This window comes from Hemiscyllium ocellatum, chromosome 35, assembly GCF_020745735.1.
Source record: "Hemiscyllium ocellatum isolate sHemOce1 chromosome 35, sHemOce1.pat.X.cur, whole genome shotgun sequence".
Classification (NCBI taxonomy): Eukaryota; Metazoa; Chordata; class Chondrichthyes; order Orectolobiformes; family Hemiscylliidae; genus Hemiscyllium; species Hemiscyllium ocellatum.
The window spans coordinates 48,532,678-48,551,236 of record NC_083435.1 but is presented as its reverse complement, the minus strand read 5'-3'; the positions used below and the strand labels follow the sequence as shown (position 1 = coordinate 48,551,236).

General features: G+C 41.4%; 1 pseudogene; it reads right to left on the bottom strand.

The window, feature by feature from the left end:
• Nucleotides 1-471: 471 nt before the first annotated feature.
• On the bottom strand, nt 472-17,947 carry LOC132832806 (Ig heavy chain C region-like; annotated as a pseudogene).
• Nucleotides 17,948-18,559: the final 612 nt, after the last annotated feature.

Sequence of the window (18,559 nt, the reverse complement as noted above, 5' to 3'; positions counted from 1 at the left end):
CATTCAAACTGTTCTGCACTCTTTACGATTGGTATGTTCCAATCAATTTACTTTTAAAGAGTCTTAAATTTACATTTCCAATTGGTGCAATGTGGCAGTTGAAAACTGACATGAATTTTGTAAGAATGCCCAATGGGGGGAATCAAGAACACCAAGTTCAAAACTCGTGCTCTACCCTTGACATAAAATGGACAGTGTCAGATTTTGTCACAGAGGGATTTAGGATGGATAAGGGACTAGGCGGATTCCTGCAATGAGTGAGCTTTACTCTGTCTCTGACCCAGGGTGTATTTGAGCAGAGAACATTAACTGCACAAGACACTTGTCCTAGACCTGTTAATAACCCACTTTAACTACACCGATGCAGTGTAAGTCAGAGTGAGAAACAACTAATTCAGTATTTAACTCACAACTGGAGGAAAAAAAAACTTTATTACTTCTGTTGAATTAATAAATGCAACTTTGAGATTTTTATTGACATGAATTAACAGTGTCCATCAGTGCAAGTGAAATGTTTATGAAACTCGGTTTACCGTTGGATTTATCGACTGTTCTGTTGATGATCTTCAATGGAATCGCTTCATGTCCCACCACACAGGAGTAAGAAGCACCGCTGGCCCACTCCTCCGCTGTAATGGATAACAGGCTGTAGATGAAGAAGGAAGTGTTGTCACTCTCCGCCATCACCTCGGTGTTCTTGTAGTTACTGGGATTCACCTGCTTGTCATTGTTTGTCCACTTGACGAAGATCTCTCGGGGGGAGAAACCTCTCACTAAACAGGTGAGGGAGAGAAACCTCTGAGCGGAGATTTCTTCTGTTGGTGGCAGGAGGACCGACACTGATGGCTCCAGCTGATTAATCACTGCACAATATTTGAGACAAATATAAATCAACCAAAAACATCCTGAACCAATATCACAATTACACTAAATATTAAAATATGCCATTTTTTATTTGGGATTTATTCACTTTCATTTTCTAAAGGAGAGTATGGTACACATTCTGTTCAGTAAAAAAAGTAATGTTTAATGTGAAAGTTGCCTCCATGTTTCCAGCCCACAACAAGGGCATTCTGTCCAACTGTCATTGCTGATGGTGACATCACAACCCAGGTTACTTCCCACCTTATCTGACTTAATCAGAATACAATATCCTTTGGTCCATCTTTTTCTTCATCAGCTACTTAGCTATCCTGCCTTCAAATGCATCATGAATGCTCCCAACGGTGTTTGTTCATTACCAATGAAAGCCTGCCATTGATGTAACTGGATCTGGATTCCACATGGAAAGCTTTGTGTTTTAATCTCACCGCTCACCTTTCTCCTTGTGGATGGAGTCTCTCAGCGGAGTCGGTAGATTCTGATGGTACACCACACATTCAAAAGTAACGCCACTCAGCCAGGCTTCAGTAGAAATGTCTAATTTGCTGATCACGCTGTCGGGATTCTGTCCAGGCTGGTCAGCAATCTCGGATTTCAGAGGCTTCTTTTCTTGTTTCCAGGTCACGTTGACTCCAGAAGGAAGATTGGACACAACGCAGGTTAACGTCACCGTCGCCTCCAGTAAGACTTGTTCTACTGGCGGTGGGAGGATTTTAACGGTGTTAGGGTGGCACTCAGTATCTTCTATGAAACAAAAATCAAAGTCAATGAAAAATGCCATTTTATGATACAAACACCCAATCTTCAGATCACTTCTTCACAGGGTGAAGACACCACCTTCAAAATGGCAACTCCAACCATTGCTGAAACAATGCTTACTATTGTTGATGTATTTTTATTTGTGAAAGCATTTGTGATTACCTATGACATACCCTGTGTCATTATTCCTAAAGAACACTGGCTTTGTAACAAGTGACACCTGTGAAAAAAGTAAAATCATCGAAGATACCATTATGTAACCCATGGAATTACCTTTCTTTCAGAGTTTGTCTCTCACTTAAGACCATCTATTGATACTTGTGACAAGAGTAATCAGAATATAATGAGTTCAATTCCATGTTCATAACCCTTAGGTGCAAGTGCTGCTGGTCACGCTGACTGCCAAGTCACAGCCCAAATTTCGGACAAATTATAATAAATAATAATTATTCTCTTTGCAGAGTTCTAAAGTGTTACAGGAGCAGTGGATATCCATGGAAATTCTGTTCATTATATTTAACGTGATCAAAAATACTTGGCGTTATCGTTGTGATGTCATTCTCTAATTTATGTCATTGTTCCTCGTGGGCTGAGTTTGGAGTAGATCTGAAAACAAGGCACTGAGTACAGCATTGGATATCGAGAAGGACACCCATCTCCTTAAGTCTTTCCCTCCATTCAGTTCGTTCATGACTGGTCTGTACTTTCACTTTATTTACCAAGCTGCATTTTTTAATTTCTTCATAGAGCAGGGGAGAAAAAATAAACAAACAAAAGCATCTTAAATTAATCTACAAACGTGATGGAAATGTACACTAATTTTATAGACATCCACTACCCACTGTGTAAACATCACCACCCCAAACCAGGCTAAATCAGCCTGACTCGAGTTCCTCGTTCATTCATCCCTATTGTAGCATTCTTACCAGAATTTATTCTCCTGCCTCATCCACTACTTACAGAGAGCATCTTAAAGAGGCTCAGTGAGATCAGAATGATGCTGGAAAAGGACAGCAGGCAGCATCCAACGAGCAGGAAAACCGACGTTTCGGGCCAAAGCCATTCTACTGTCTTCTCCCCACACTAAACAAGAGCCGAACTATCTCTGGCTTGAATATACACAATGGCCTGGTCTCCACAGCCCTCTGCAGCAACAAGTTCCACAGATTCATCACCCTCTGGCTGAAGAAATTCCTCCCCATCTCAGTTCTAAACGGTGCCCCTTTGACCCTGAGACTGTGCCCTTGGGTCCTAGTCTCGCCTACCAGTCAAAACATCTATTCCACGTTCACTCGACCTCAGTCTCTCAGTATTTCTTATGTTTCAATTAGATATCTCTCCAATATCCCCCCTCCACCCCCAAACTTATCCTTGAAGCCACTACCAGGCAAGGATTCAGCACTCTGAATGCCTCTCCCAGCATGGTCAGGCAACAAACTATTTAACAAAGCTCACTGTGTATATATCTATCTTCAACAGAGAGGAAACGTGCTTTTCTGACTTGCCAAAATGTTGAATTATGAGCAATTCTAATGTAACACTCAAACTGAAATGAGATACGTGACATGTTGGGAAACGAGAAGCTCTACCTTGCTGTTTACTACGCCTGATAAATTAGTGTGTTTGATTCACATCAGAGTTCAGAGTGATTTGTAGCTCTCTCAGTATGTGTCTCTTACCCTGGAGTGCGGTGATATTTTTACTTTGAATGTTGTCTTCATGAGTGACCTGGCAGGTATAGACTGCGCTGTTGTACCATTCACCATAAGGGACCATCAGCCGACTCGTCACCGAGAAGTTCCCGTTCGCCTCACACACGGGAGACATGAAGAAGCCAGAATCCAAGAGTCGGCCATTTTTCAACCAACGCACGGAGATTGACTTCGGATGGAAATCGATGATTGAACAGACGACAGTTGCAAACTTGCTGCTTGCGATTTCTTCACTGGAGCTCACAGTTAGGAGAAGAGTTGGTGGGAGAGGACCTGTACCTTTAGGAAACACATCGCATAAATTATCTGATGAATTTCATAACAAATACAATCAGTTCTCATATATCAAGGTTTCTTGTGGTTAATGGATACAAGAATCATAATTGTGAAGAGTGCTGGAGAAGCTGGGATCCACACAGAAAGATCAGCAGGACAATGTGAAAGGCTAAAATTATAGGACACAGCAAGGGACTCAAGGAGGCATAGAAACGATAGGCCGGTAACATCAGAAGGGAGATAGCAACGTTGGATGGTATTCGTTTTCATGACAGAGTCTGATGAACAAGGCAGATGAATTACCGGCACAAATGAAGAAATAATGCGATTGCTATCACGGAGACATATTGAGAGCCGGGCAGGAGTGGCATTTCAATTTTCCAGGATTTAGTGCCTTTGGGCGAGACAGGGAAAGATGGAAAAAGATAGGGGCGGGGGTTTGCGGCACAGAATGTTGCTTCTGTCGCAATTCTGACAAGAGTATTTTAGGCTGTAAAGAGAAATGAAATCATGGATACCTCCTCGAACAAAGGCAATTGGACAGTACTTCAAAACCAAAATACAGCAAACATAACTACTGGGAGAGTACGATAGACCTTACTATAGGTCCAAAAGACCAAGTGCAAAGACATGGGCAAATTTCAGAGAAATGTAAATTAAATAGGGGAATGAGAAAAGAGGTTTTTAATTTCCTCAGCATGGGCTTGGATAGTCATTGTGTCAAAAGTTTAGAGGGAGCACAATTCTGAAAATGCCCCCAGGAGAATATTTTAACAAAGTATGTATTAATACAGAGAATTTTAATCCAGACCTTGCAAGAAAGGGGTGAACCTGGACTTAACTTTTGGAAATGAAGTCGACCCAGTGGGTAAAACATCAATGGTGGTGCACTTTGCAGACAGTGATCGTAAATCAGTTGGATTTCAGATTGTACTGCAAAGGAATGGAAATTGTCCCAAAGTTCTGAAAAGGGGAAGGACAATTTTAGTAAGAACAGGTAATGACTTAACCAGAGTGGACTGGAAGCTGACACTTATTGGTAAATCTGAGTCAGAGCAGTGTGACACATTTAAGAAAGAGATTGGAAAATCAGAGGGAGGACATTTCCCAAGAAGCCACTGAATGGGACCAAGAATGTAACGGGCTCTGGAACCAAAGGGCATGGAGGGTGAGATAAAGAGCAACAAGGGAGGCTTCCGGTCTATACTGAAATCTCAAAAGAGTAGAAATTAGTCTGGAGTACAGAACGTGCAAGGGGGAGTTTGAAAGACAAAGGAATTAGAAGAGCAAAAGGGACCATGAGAAAATAACAGCAGTCAAAATAAAGGAAAATATTTTTCAAAGTTACAGGCTCATTCATAATAAAAGAATGATTCGGGAAACAGTAATGCCCATTAAGTGTTATTATTGGAGTGGAGCCGGAGGATTAGGTTGTGGTCAAAATGAATGTGTTGTGTCAGTGTTCACTCGTAAGACGGACAATGTGGGGACAGAAATCATGGAGGGGTGTTGTGATGTACTTTCAGAAATTAGGACACATGACGTAATGTTCTGTGTTGTCTTGCTGAATGAAAAGTGGTTATATTTCCAGGGCAGATGAAAAGTATACCAAGCGGTTGAGCGATGCAAAGGATGAAATAGTTGGGTCGCTGACAATAATTTAGAATTACTGTCTGGCCACAGCAGTTGTGCCAAGTGAGTGTAGATCAGCCAACGTTGCACTGTTACGCAAGACAAAGGAAGGGATAAATAATGAAAACACAGATCTGTCAAGCTAGTCTCAGTGGTAGGGAAACTATTGAAAAGTGAAATTAGTTTTCATTTGGAAGATAAATCAACAATTTTCAGCAATGTTTTATTGAGAGAAAGTCATGTGTAACAATTTGATAGTAGTTTTCAGAGAGATAACTCGATGTCCAAATGATAGCAATAATCAGAGACAATGGGATCCAAGCTAATTTGACAGATTGGATCTAGAACTGGCTGAGTGATGGGAGCAGGGGATAATAGTTATCGGGTGTCTGTGTGACTGGAAATCTATGTCTCCTGGTGTTCTGTAGGGATTGGTGTTGATTTCCTTGCTATTTCTCTTACATACCAATGATTGAGACTCAAATTTAGGAGGATTAACCAGTGAATTCACAGATGAAATGAAAACTGTCATGTTGGTAAGTCATGAGCATTATGGCTTTAGATTACAGGAGGATATAAAAGGGTTGGTTGTATGTGAAGAGAAGTTGCAAATGGAAATTATTCTGGATAAATGTAAGGTGATGAAATTTGGCAGAAGAATCTGTGAGGTATGACATTTTGAATGATGGAACCCGAGAAAGGCCTGAGGATCTTTGGTGCATGTACCCACCGATCCCCTATAATACTGTGTCGTCTGGACAAAGAGACTAAGGAGGTGGGAGGATATTTGCTTTTATTAGCCTAGACATTGACAATGAAGAATAGGGAGATGATACTGGAACTTAATAGAACACTGGTTAGGCCATACTGAAGCGTTGTGTGCATGTTATCGAAGGAATGTGATTACACTGAAGGCAGTATTGATTAGATTTGCCAGGATCTTGCCTGGGTTGGAGGGTTTAGATTAGACTTACAGTGTGGAAACAGGCCCTTCGGCCCAACAAGTCCACACCGACCCGCCGAAGCGCAACCCACCCATACCCCTACATTTACCCCTTACCTAACACTACGGGCAATTTAGCTTGGCCAATTCACCTGACCCGCACATCTTTGGACTGTGGGAGGAAACCGGAGCACCCGGAGGAAACCCACGCAGACACGGGGAGAACGTGCAAACTCCACACAGTCAGTCGCCTGAGTCGGGAAATGAACCCGGGTCTACAGGCGCTGTGAGGCAGCAGTGCTAACCACTGTGCCACCGTGCCGCCCTCGGTTTTAGTTATGAAACTAGATGAGATAGACAGGGGTTTTCCTTGGAGCAGAGGAGAATTAGGGAGAAGATTATCATGATGTCTAGAATTATTTTAGACATAGACTGGGTAAACTGGATGAAACCTTTCCCCTTGATGGGGAGATCAATGCCTCAGGGGCACAGGGTGAAGGTAAGGCCAGGAGGTTCCAAGTGGATCTCAGGGGAAAACAAAATCAAACAGAGGGTGGTGTTAGCCTGGAGCTCAGCACCTATAAGTCATGTAGAAACTGAGCCCTTCATAATAAGTATGAAGTATTGAGATGCATCCTTGCAAGGGCAAGTCACACAAGGCAATGGATCATGTGCTGGCACATGAGACTGGAATAGTTAGGTGGCTGTTATTGATAGGAGTAAACTGGATGGATCAAAGGGCCTTTTTCCTGTGCTGTATAAGGTGATTCTGTGAAAATGGTTATAAATAATGCCTTATTCATATTAATCCCAGGTGCTCTGTTTATCTCAGTTCCCACAATACGTACCTGGACATGGCATTTCTTTGCTCTTGTGTGAGTGTGACCCACTGTGTTCAACCTCGCAGTAGATTTTGCTGGGGCAATCTACCGCTGACCCGGACAGGGTTAACTGGCTGCTCAGGGTGTAGGTTCCCTTCTTGTTTCTCACTGATGGGTAAGTCTTCAATCCAGTCGTGATTAGCTCCCCACCTTTCTTCCAGGTTACCTTGGTGACGTCAGGGGAATAGTCCATCACCAAACAACCAAAGATTGTCGAATCGGTGTTGTGCTCCTCACAGGAGGAGACCAGTCCATAAAGCGTGGGGGGAGATGGCGTCTCTACAATAGAATGACCAATTGAGCATGTTAGTTTCTGTTAATTTGACCTTATCAGTTACTCAAATGTATCCTCAGCTGTAAACGTTTGCCAGTATGCTCCCACTGAAGTCTACAGCATAACTGGAGTTTATTTTTGTTTCCTACCAGTTGCTGATCATGATCATTGGTTCCCTCTTTAGAAACATGCCCTCGACCTTGACCATTGCCTATCATTTAGGAAGAAGAACATCCTGATCCCACCCCAGGAACTGTTTGACGATCTCACCAACTGACACTTTCATTGGATTGCTGTGAAGAGCAGAGAAGTTTCACAAAATACAAACCAAGGAAATGCAGATTCATCGAAATTCTACAGTGTGTGCGACCAGGCCATTTGGCCCAACAAGTCTACACCCACCCTCTGAAAAGAAACACATCCAGACCCATTCCCCTACCCTATTATGCTACAGTTAACCCTGACTAAGGCACCTGACCTCCCAATCACTGAACACAACATTTGCAATTCCCCCAGCTTGTACATCTTTGGACTGTGGGAGGAAATGCACACAGATGTGGGGAGGAAGTGCCAACTCCACACAGTCACCCGAGGCTGGAATGGAACCCGAGTCCCTAGCACTGTGAGGCAGCAGCGCTAACCACAGAACCAGCGTGCTGCCCCACTAGGTACCCTGCTGCTGGAAATACCCAACAGCTGGCAGTACCCCCGGAGAGAAATCAGAGTGAATCATAGAACATAGATCAGTACAGGGCAGTACAGGCCCTTCGGCCCTCGATGTTGTGCTGCCCTGACATACTCATATGAAGCCCATCCCACCTACACTATTCCATATACATCCTTATGCCTGTCCAATGACAACTTAAATGTATTTAAAATTCGGAAATCTTGTACCGTTGCAGGCAAAGCATTCCATACACTTACTACTCAATGAGTAAAGAAACTACCTCTGCCATCTGTCTTATACCTATCTCCCCTCACTTTAAAGTTGTGTCCCCTCGTGTTTGCCGTCCCCATACTTGGAAATCAAGTCCAATGAGCCTTCCTCACTTATCAATGCAAGGCAGAATGTTCTCTCTGGGAGGAAGGTCACTGCAGCAGCAGCAGCAGCAGCAGCAGCAGCAGCAGCACAGGCAGGAGCTGAGCACTGGGACGGGGAGGATGGCTGTCACGGCTGAACTCAGGCCAATTGTCTGGAAGTTGAAACATCTCATTTACAATGATCTGAATTCTGGAGGCCTCTGAAAAATGGAGGACCATTAAGGTTCAGAGACTTTGGACTGTTACAGCTGAGTATTTATGTAAATATGATTTGAGAAATGACCAAGTAATCTTTAACTTTAATAACTATCAAACTGATACGCAGTTCACCACCAAACCTCATCTCTCAGACTAACCACTACACTTACTCTGCCTAGACCTAAATTTCCACTCACATTGACAAACCCTATCCTGCTATACACCCATTCATGCCCAGAACACACAAGCCCTATAACACAAAACACATCCAAGGCAATCCATATTGGTAGTGTAGCTGAGCAGAGAGATCTCGGTGCCCATGTACATAGATCCCTAAAAGTTGCCAGCCAGTTTGATAGAGTTGTTAAGAAGGCATACTTTGTGCTGGCTTTCATCGATAGAGGGACTGAGTTTCAGAACCATGAGGTTAGGTTGCAGCTGTACAAACCTCTGGTGTGGCTGCACTTGGAGTATTGTGTACTGTTCTGGTCACCACATTATAGAGAGGATGTGGAAGCTTTGGAAGAGTTCAGAGGAGGTTTACCAGGATGTTGTTTGGTATGGTGGGAAGGTTTAATGAGGAAAGGATGAGGGTCTTGAAGCTGTTTTTGTTTGAGAGAAGAAGGTTGAGAGGTGACTTAATTGAGACATAAAAGATAAACAGAGGGTGGACAGTGAAAGTCTTTTTCCTTGAATAGTGATGGCTAGCAGGAGAGGACATAGATGTCAGAGGTTGTTTCTTTACTCAGAGAGTAGTAGGGCCATGGAACACACTGCCTGCAACAATAGTACACTCGTCAACTTTAAGGGCATTTAAAAGGTCATTGGATAAACATATGGATGAAAATGGAATAGTGTAGGATAGATAGGCTTCAGATTGGTTCCACAGGTCAGTGCAACATTGAGGGCTGAAGGGCACAGTACTGCACAGTAATGTTCTATATTCTATATTCCAGATGGACATATGATCTCAATTCCTTTCAGTCATTTACACTCCTGCCACCCTGCACCTGGCCCATGGCGAATCTGGCCCTGACTGGACCTGGCACCATCATTTTCACAACCTCTGACAAAAGCCCACTACCCAAGACATGACCTCAGCCCTTGATCACTGACCTCTCATCTTACCCAAGACAACCTGTGCACATTGCATCCTAGCTCCCTTGGCATCTGTGCTTCACAACCTACCATTTTGCCAGACTCCGAGCTTTGCATTTTGACAACACGTCCACCTGTCACTTCATTACGGTGACCTTCCACCCCCGAAACATCCTGGCACTCTGCCCACCTCTACACTAACCAGCCTGGCATCCTGCCCACCTCTCCATAAACCAGCCTGGCAAAGACAGACCTCCTGCATTTCAGCTCAAACTACCCCTCACCTACCAAGCACAATTCGACCAAATTATCCTGTGACCATTACCATTTACCTTGATGCCACCTTTTGCCAGACAGAGTGCACGCAAGCTTACCCAGCAGCCAGCCAACCAGCCTTCCAGCCCAAACTCTCCCACATGCCCAATCTAGCCCCTCACTTGCTCACCACCTTCCAACTTTAAGCCTACTCCACCATAAAGACAGTGAGTCATAAAGTCGTACAGCACAGAAACAGTTCCTTTGGTCCAGCCCACCCATGCTGACCAGAGTTTCCAAATTAAACTCTTTCCACTTGCCTGCCTTTGGCCCATATCCATCCAGACCTATCCAGTTCCTGTAGCTGTTCAAATGTCTTCTCAATGTGGGACCTATCTCTGCACTTCCCGCTTCCTCTGGCAGTTCAGTCCAATGTTTTGGACAGTTACAACATGAAGCCCTAACTCCTGCACTCAGTGCTCTGACCAATGAAGATACATGTGCCAAAAACCTTCAACACACTAGGTACTTGAGACAACGCTTTCAAGAATCGATGAGTCTTGAATCTATGAAATTCTGTGGTGGAGAATTCCAAAAGAATTCACCATTCTTTTGTTGAACAGGAAACAATCAGGTTCAATGTTATCGAGTGTTGGGAAGACTGGTGAGCAGCAAAATTAATGATGATCCCATGAATGGAATAGCCTTCTAGAGAGGCCGAGATGCCTTCTTCAGCTTCCATTTTGCATGCTGACATGTCCCTTCGGCAGCATGTTCCAAAATTGTGATCCTTGAGGATAAGGGCACACATGCATGTAAAGCTTTCCTCCAAATCAGACTTCAAATTGACTCTCAACTATTTCCCTGCCCGTTTCCTCTTCCTCAATCACAGCCATGGGACTCACTTCCTAACAGTGCTGTGAATGTGCTAATCCCACACAAACTTCAGCAATTCAAATAGACTGATGACAACTGGTTTCTCAAGGTGATATAAAAAGTCTGACACTTCCACACCTGTCTAGAGATTCAAACAACCACTGGAAGAATTGAAAATTATTTGAGGCACTTGTGTGTCTACACAAGATGACATGGTTTCCTTTTTCAAAAATCACACAACACCAGGTTATAGTCCAACAGGTTTAATTGGAAGCAAACTACCTTTCGGAGCGACACTCCACTATCACCTGATAAAGGAGCGTCGCTCCGAAAGCTAGTGTGCTTCCAATTAAACCTGTTGGACTATAACCTGGTGTTGTGTGATTTTTAACTTTGTACACCCCAGTCCAACACTGGCACCTCCCAATCATGGTTTTCTTTTGTGTGATTTGACTGTGTTTATACTGAATGAACAGAGCTATTTCTTAATCATATAATAGGAATGAAGCTTCCCTCATTTATAGCAACTGCTGAAAATGTGTTGCTGGAAAAGCGCAGCAGGTCAGGCAGCATCCAAGGAGCAGGCAGCATCCAAGGAGCCCTTCCTGAAGAAGGGCTCATGCCCGAAACATCGATTCTCCTGCTCCTTGGATGCTGCCTGACCTGCTGCGCTTTTCCAGCAACACATTTTCAGCTCTGATCTCCAGTCCTCACTTTCTCCTCATTTTTAGCAAGGCAATCACACATTATATTTCTTGATTCCAGGGAAGTATAGTGTTAAATTAATGAAATATGATGATTCGGATGTTTCAATTGGAAATTGTCAGAGATCTAAAGTTTACTTTCATGAGCAATTAATTCCAGCCTCATTGTGTCACAGTACTCACAGGAATGTCTTTCAGAAATGGTGTCTCCCTTTGTTATGGGCAGTCGAATCAGTAAATCTGGGATAGTTTTTGCTTGTTAAACAAAGGTGTTAAAGAGTTTTACCCAAAGGGAGACCTGTGGATTGAGCTCACAGATGCACCACGATCTAAGTAAGTGGTGGAACAGCTCGAAGGGCTGAGTGCCCTCCTCTTGTTCCTACCTTCCTATCATTGTGTCATTCATTAAGCTAGCACTGGCCATGAATACCTTTTATTAAAATATTTCAACAAATTAATTGTTTCACACATGCTTTAAAAAAAACTTCTGTTGATTATTTGGAACGGGATCATTGACATTCTCTATTTGCGTGATCAAAATAACTTCCACCCAATTACAGCAGCCATTGCACTCTGCAGTGTGTTGTTACTTCATAATAGTTTCTTGTGAAACTACAGCTCGAGATCGGGGCGCTAAATTCAATAATATCTCTGAACATTCGCAAATTGTTCAAATGCATCTTTTCTCTGAAGAACGTGTTTAATCGAACAGAACTTTTTTCAATGAAACAACAAACTTTAAATGCTAGAAAACCAAAATAAAGACAGAAACTTCTGAAGAAACTCAGCAGGTCTAGCAGCTCCTGTGGAGAGAAGGTAAGGTTAACCTTTCGCATCCAAAGACCCCCTCTTCACCAAATTGTTTTCATGTTTTTGGCACAAGAGCTCACACCTGTTGAGATAAACAGTGATTACGTTGGCTTGACTCCTGTTGGAAACAGAATTCTTAGCAGAGGTACTAGATGGTCTGAGATAGCAATGGAAGACCAACAGAAAAGCTATCACCATCTGCTGCAAGTGTTGGATTCAGCAGAAGCCTCACCGTACTGAACTATCAAATTCAGCTACAGCACTGGTTTAATATACAGTAAAACAGCCTCAGCATAATCTCATCAAATATACTTTGAAAATGATTCATTCTGGATTAGTTATAAATGATTTTGTTAGAACAGCAAGTCAAAAGCTGGGATTTCTTTGAGCACTTACTCCATTAACCCCATCTAGCGATGCCCAAAAGCTTGTGAACAAATATTGATCTGGAAAAAGCTGCTAACCACCAAAATTCTGTTTAATATCTAAGAGACACAAGTCAGGACAGCGACTGAATAGATTTCACTAGCCTCTGTGAGTGGAATTCCAACAAACACCCAAACATCTCAATTTGCTTTCTTGCATTGAAGTAACCTGATAAGAGATGGTGTTGCATACCTCTCTAACAGGTTGTAAGTGAACACAGACCACCTGGCACAGAATCAGGGACCCTACTATAACTTCACAACAGACCTGAACACAATGAGCTCGACACTATCACGGAGAACATAGCCCACCTGTTTTGACAGTATATAAACCATGTTAGTTATTAACACCTTCCAACATCCAGGGATTGTTCCAGAACGTTTGTACAATGAAAGTAACATTTCAACATTTATCCAAGAATACTTTGACAGCAGCTCCAAATTGTTCAAACTCTCTGGGAACTACAGAGGAATAAAACTAAGAATTGCATTGCCATCAATTCACTGTCACTGGATTCCAACCTCGAACTCCCTTCCACTTTCCCCTGGGAATGTTGCTGCACCAGACGGTCTACTTAGTTTGAAAAAGTTTAAAATGTTTTGAAATGTACCATGACCGTTGCCAGTGACATTAAAAGCTGATAATAGGTTTTCAAATAATAAGATGCAAAAAACATTCTGATTCTACATTGTGTCACAAAACATCTCCTGCATAACTGAGGCACAAAGAAAATATGCAGCATATTTCCCTCTGCCTCGCTCAGTCAAATATCCCTTGTTGCCAACAACCAATTTCAAAACTCTTGCTTTTGTTCCTGAAACGTTCGTTCTGATTGGAACAACTTAGTCAGGGCTCTCAATTCTGAGGCACCTAATTGAATATTGTATTTCTGGCAGGTAAAAGTGGTTTTGAAGCGCAAGATGAAATTGAACTGTCTGAGATTCAGGTATCCGAACTGAACAATTTACAAATGGTCAGGACCGTTGACAAGTTAGTCAGAGATAGCACTGAAACAAACTGTACAACAGACTTAATCCCAGAGGATACATTGCTCAACTCCTCACGTCAAATATATTCACTGTAAGTGAATATTCATCAGAAGAACTAACCAGTGGATTAATGTGAATGAGAATGTGTTCACAATGAACATAAATAACCACTGAGTTAATAAACTTAATAAGTCATTGCATTTAACAAAATTATTGAGGTGGGAAATATCGCCAATTAAAGCACAGATCTGGAGGAAATGGGTTATTCTCTAAATTATTTTTACATATTCTTAAAATGTTCCTTGAACTGTGGAGATTTTGCATGCACTGCATAAACAATACTGCATTCCAGTGTGGAAAGCATTTCTGTTGAAGGAATTAGGGCAAGGTTATTGCCCACTTTAACGGATGTCTAAGTAAATGTGGCACTGCTGCCTCACAGATCCAGGTACCCAGGCTCGGTTCCAGCCTCGGGTGACTGCCTATGTGGAGTTTGCACAATCTCCCCTGTGTCTGTGTGGATTTCCTCCCACAATCCAAAGATGTGCATGTCAGGTGAACTGGTCATGCTATATTGTCTATAGTGTTAGGTGCATTAGTCAGGGGTAAATATAGGTTAGGGGAATGGGTCTGGGTGGATTACTCTTCAGAGGGTCAGTGTGGACTTGTTTGGCCAAATGGCCCGATACATACTGCAGGAAATCTAATCTAAATGATTATCACACTTAACTAATGTGAGCAGATTCCTTCCGATTGCTACATTGCAATAAATTCGTCAAGTATATTAATTAAAATAAATATTACTCTATTTTCAGTGTCTGAATAAACAATGTGCTCTGTTATCCTCTAGTTCATGTCTTCTGCAAATTTGTGAACTTTGCATCCGTCTGAACACATCAATGTAAAATGAATTCTCTGCGTTTGCAGCAAGTACTCCCATGGTTTAAGAGGAGAGTTCCTACAGTATGGAAACAGGCCATTTGGCCCAACAATTCCACACTGATCCTCTGAACAGTAAGTAGCCCACCCAGACCCATTCCCCCTAATTTATATTTGCCCCTGACTAATGCACCCTAACATACACATCCCTGAACACTATGGCTGTGCTCAATTGCACAATCACCTAACATGCACATCTTTTAGACTGTGGTAGGAAACCAGAGCGCCCGAAGGAAACCCAGGCAGACACAGGGAGAATGTGCAAACTCCACACAGGCAGTCACCCGAGGGTGGAATCAAATTTGGGATCCTGGCGCTGTGAGGCAGCAATGCCAATCACTGAGCCACCAAGCTGCCCTGCGAGTTCATGAGTGGATTACTTTAATTAATTCAAAATTTGGCCTTGGTCACATAACTCACTATAGCAGTTGTTTCCGGAAGAATGACTCTTCAGTTGATATTTTGTTGTAAAATGTAACTCTTTGTTTAAAATGCACAGATTGGTAACACCTAAAGTACTGTGCAGGTTAAATAATTCAGTTAATGTTTTATTTTTATCCTGCAAATCCAGTTTAATCAGGGACATAACAATTAATTAACTCAAGTTATGTGTGAAACTGATCAAAGCAGTGAAACTGATCTGTTCTTCATAGAATTGAGCAGAATTTCCAAATGGTCTTTGCCAATGATCTTTTCCAGCCAGAAAAATATGTATGTAGTGTACAGCGGAATTGAAAGGTGTTTCTTGATCAATTATAGCACAGTCATGGCATTTTTGCTCAAGAGCAAGAACTATTAGAACATTAGACTTTTGAAATTCTATTTATATTTCTCTTTCACTTGTAAACTGTTTAAAGACAGACGTTGTGATTGAACTAGATAGTTGAGTTTTGAATTTGGATTGTAAAGCATGGATTAGATTACTCCTTAATTATTTATTTTAAGTAAAAATGGTGCCTGAAGGTATCTGTTTTCCCTTCATTTCTAAAACCTTTGCAATTTGCCTTTCACTTAATAATAGACTTTATGAAATTTTAACTCGCATGCTGATTGCATTGAATGAGGAAAGAGCAGTTCACTGTCACCAACCGTGTTAACATTGCAAAAACAATGTAGAAACCAGAAACAGTTTCCCAAATATAACACATTTAATGTTACCCAAGCACAGTCCCTCCTCAACAGATCAACGATCACCAGATCACAACACGGTGTGTTTGCAGCAGAACTAGCTCTGCAATCATTTTAAACAGAACCAAGAACATGATGTAACCTCACAAAAAAAACAAATTGAAGTCTAACAAAGCTGCTCAAAATCAAGCAAACTAATGATTAAATTGAATAGAAATAACAAGTCATAACAGCAACCTTGTTGGTGGGGGGACTTAATACTTAAAACTGTAACGTTTCTGGCAATAGTTCAATTTATTTCCAACCTGCACACCCTTCCTGATCATGACTATCTTGTGCAGTGCACAGTAGAGTGGGGTTGAAGGCATATATTGATTAATCACTTCATGGTCAAAACAAAATTACTGAATGGACAAATATTACCACATTATAATTTTAAGTTAGTTTCAATTATGTAATCTGATCAATTCTTCAGTTTCAAATTTTAGTCCCAAATTTTATTTTGAATGAGGCTACTCAAAACAAAATTCAGTTAGTTTACAAGTAGAACGGAGTTTTTTTTAAAAAACGTTTTTTTGCATTTCTCACGCTTCCGGGTTTCTGCCTTAAGTTGTTTTTCAGACCGTTACAAATAGCTGTAATGTTTTCAATCAAGCAGAGAAAAATGTGTCATATAAGTTTAACAAATGCAGAAATGATTCATGAAAAACAAAAGAACTTCACAAATATTGGTAATGAAAAGTATTCCAGAGAGTCAATCTCCTCACCAGAAAGAAAACACCAATTCAGAAAGCATGAAAACGCAGATCAATTTCACAAACTGAATAAGAATCCAATCAACTCAATTCAACAGAATCAAAGAAAATAAAATCAGAATCCAATCAACTCAAAACAACAGATTTGAATGAAACATAATCAGAATCCAACCAATTCAATTCAACAGAATCAAATAAAATCATTTCAAAAGCCAATCAACTCAATTCAACAGAATCAAGTTAAACAAACTCAGAATCTAATCAACAGAATGCAATATAGCATCGCAAGAAACTTTTATGACAGTTTCTAACCTGCTTGTCATCAACAAAATTGACAAAATAAGTGAGAAAATATAATCATGGTAAGAACATATCTTCAAGAAATTAATAATGATATTTTAGCATATTTTAGTCATGTTTGGTAATATCTTGAACATCTTTGAATTCTTAGCGTTTGTTGTTGATAATAAAACTCACAGTCAGGGTGTCACTGGCATTAAACATTATTTATAGCTGACTGATTAAGAGACATTAGGTGTTTCAAGTAACCCAGCCACATAGAATGTCCATCTGATCAAAAAAAGGAGATACACCGAGCAACTGACTCCATCATCACCATTTTAACTATTTGCTGAGCCTTAACTGAAGTCTATAATCAGTCTGAACAAAAATCAATCCGAACCAAACCAAACTCAGCACAGAATCTGAGTTTCATTTAATTCAGAAATTAGTCACATGAATAGAAAGTTTTTAAAAAGTCACTAAGAAAGTTCAAAGTTCTTACCTGAAGTCACTGTCACCATGGTCCCTTGGCCCCAGTACTCAACTCCAGCTACAGTAATAGATGGCGGTGTCTTCGATCTTCAGGTTCCCCATGTTCAACGAGAAAATGTTGTTTGAAGTGTCTTTGGACGCAGTAAATCCACCCTGAATCACTGGTGCATAGTAATTGCTGGATGAACTATAGTAGCGAACCAGCCACTCCAGACCCTGACCAGGAACCTGGCGGACCCAGTACATGCTGTAGCTGCTGAGATCGAACCCGCTGGTTTCACAGGTCAGTTCCAGGCTGCCTGAGGGACGACCAGTCTCTGCCTCTGGCTGGGTCAAAACAATCTCCGACTGGACACCTTTAAAGAAGACAAGAAATAAACCATGCAGATGAAATGATGCCTGAGTCTTTTACATTCCTGAGGTAGACTAACAATGAGACAGTAACAAAGACAGACTTGAACAAAAAACACTCACATGATAAGAAAGTCAGTAATAAACTGAGAAAAATTGTCGACACAATCATTCTGATAACTTCTGGGAAGCGGTTCTGTCAAGATCTTTCTAAACAAAGCCGATCCCGGAGTGTTGAATTACGGTCCAGTGCCTAGGATTTGTATGGCCATCGGAAAGGGCAGGCTTACAGCTTCCGCCTGTTGGTTTCCTGCTGGAGGCTGAGACTGGATCCTGGTCTCAGCTTGCACAGCCCCAACACATGGGCTCATGTATTTACCAGGTTACGCTTAAACATGGATATATACACATCTTGGGATATTTATTTTGCTGAATAGCTTCTTTGGGAGTGTTTTTTTTTAATGGTGGAAGTAAAATTGAGTAGCTTCAGGTCTGTTTGACATGATAGTTGCAAGTATTTTGTTTTCAAAAAAATCATCCGGAAGTTAGCTCCCTTTATTTCTACATTCATTCACAAGCAGATAAAACTAAAATCAAAGTTCAAACGTATTACTAGCTAGTAAAACAATTGAGCTTTTATTTCCCAGGACACTGCCAGTCTCTGTCCCACTACAAAATAACATGTAATTCATAATAAACATTTCAAAATTCAATTTAGGCAACTGAATACAGAGCGTGTCCAAAGTGATTATATTCAGAATATTCAATTAGAAGTTAACTCCCTTTAATTCTACATTCCACCACAAGCAGATAAAGCTAAAAAGAACTTCAATCATATTATTAACCAACAAAATGA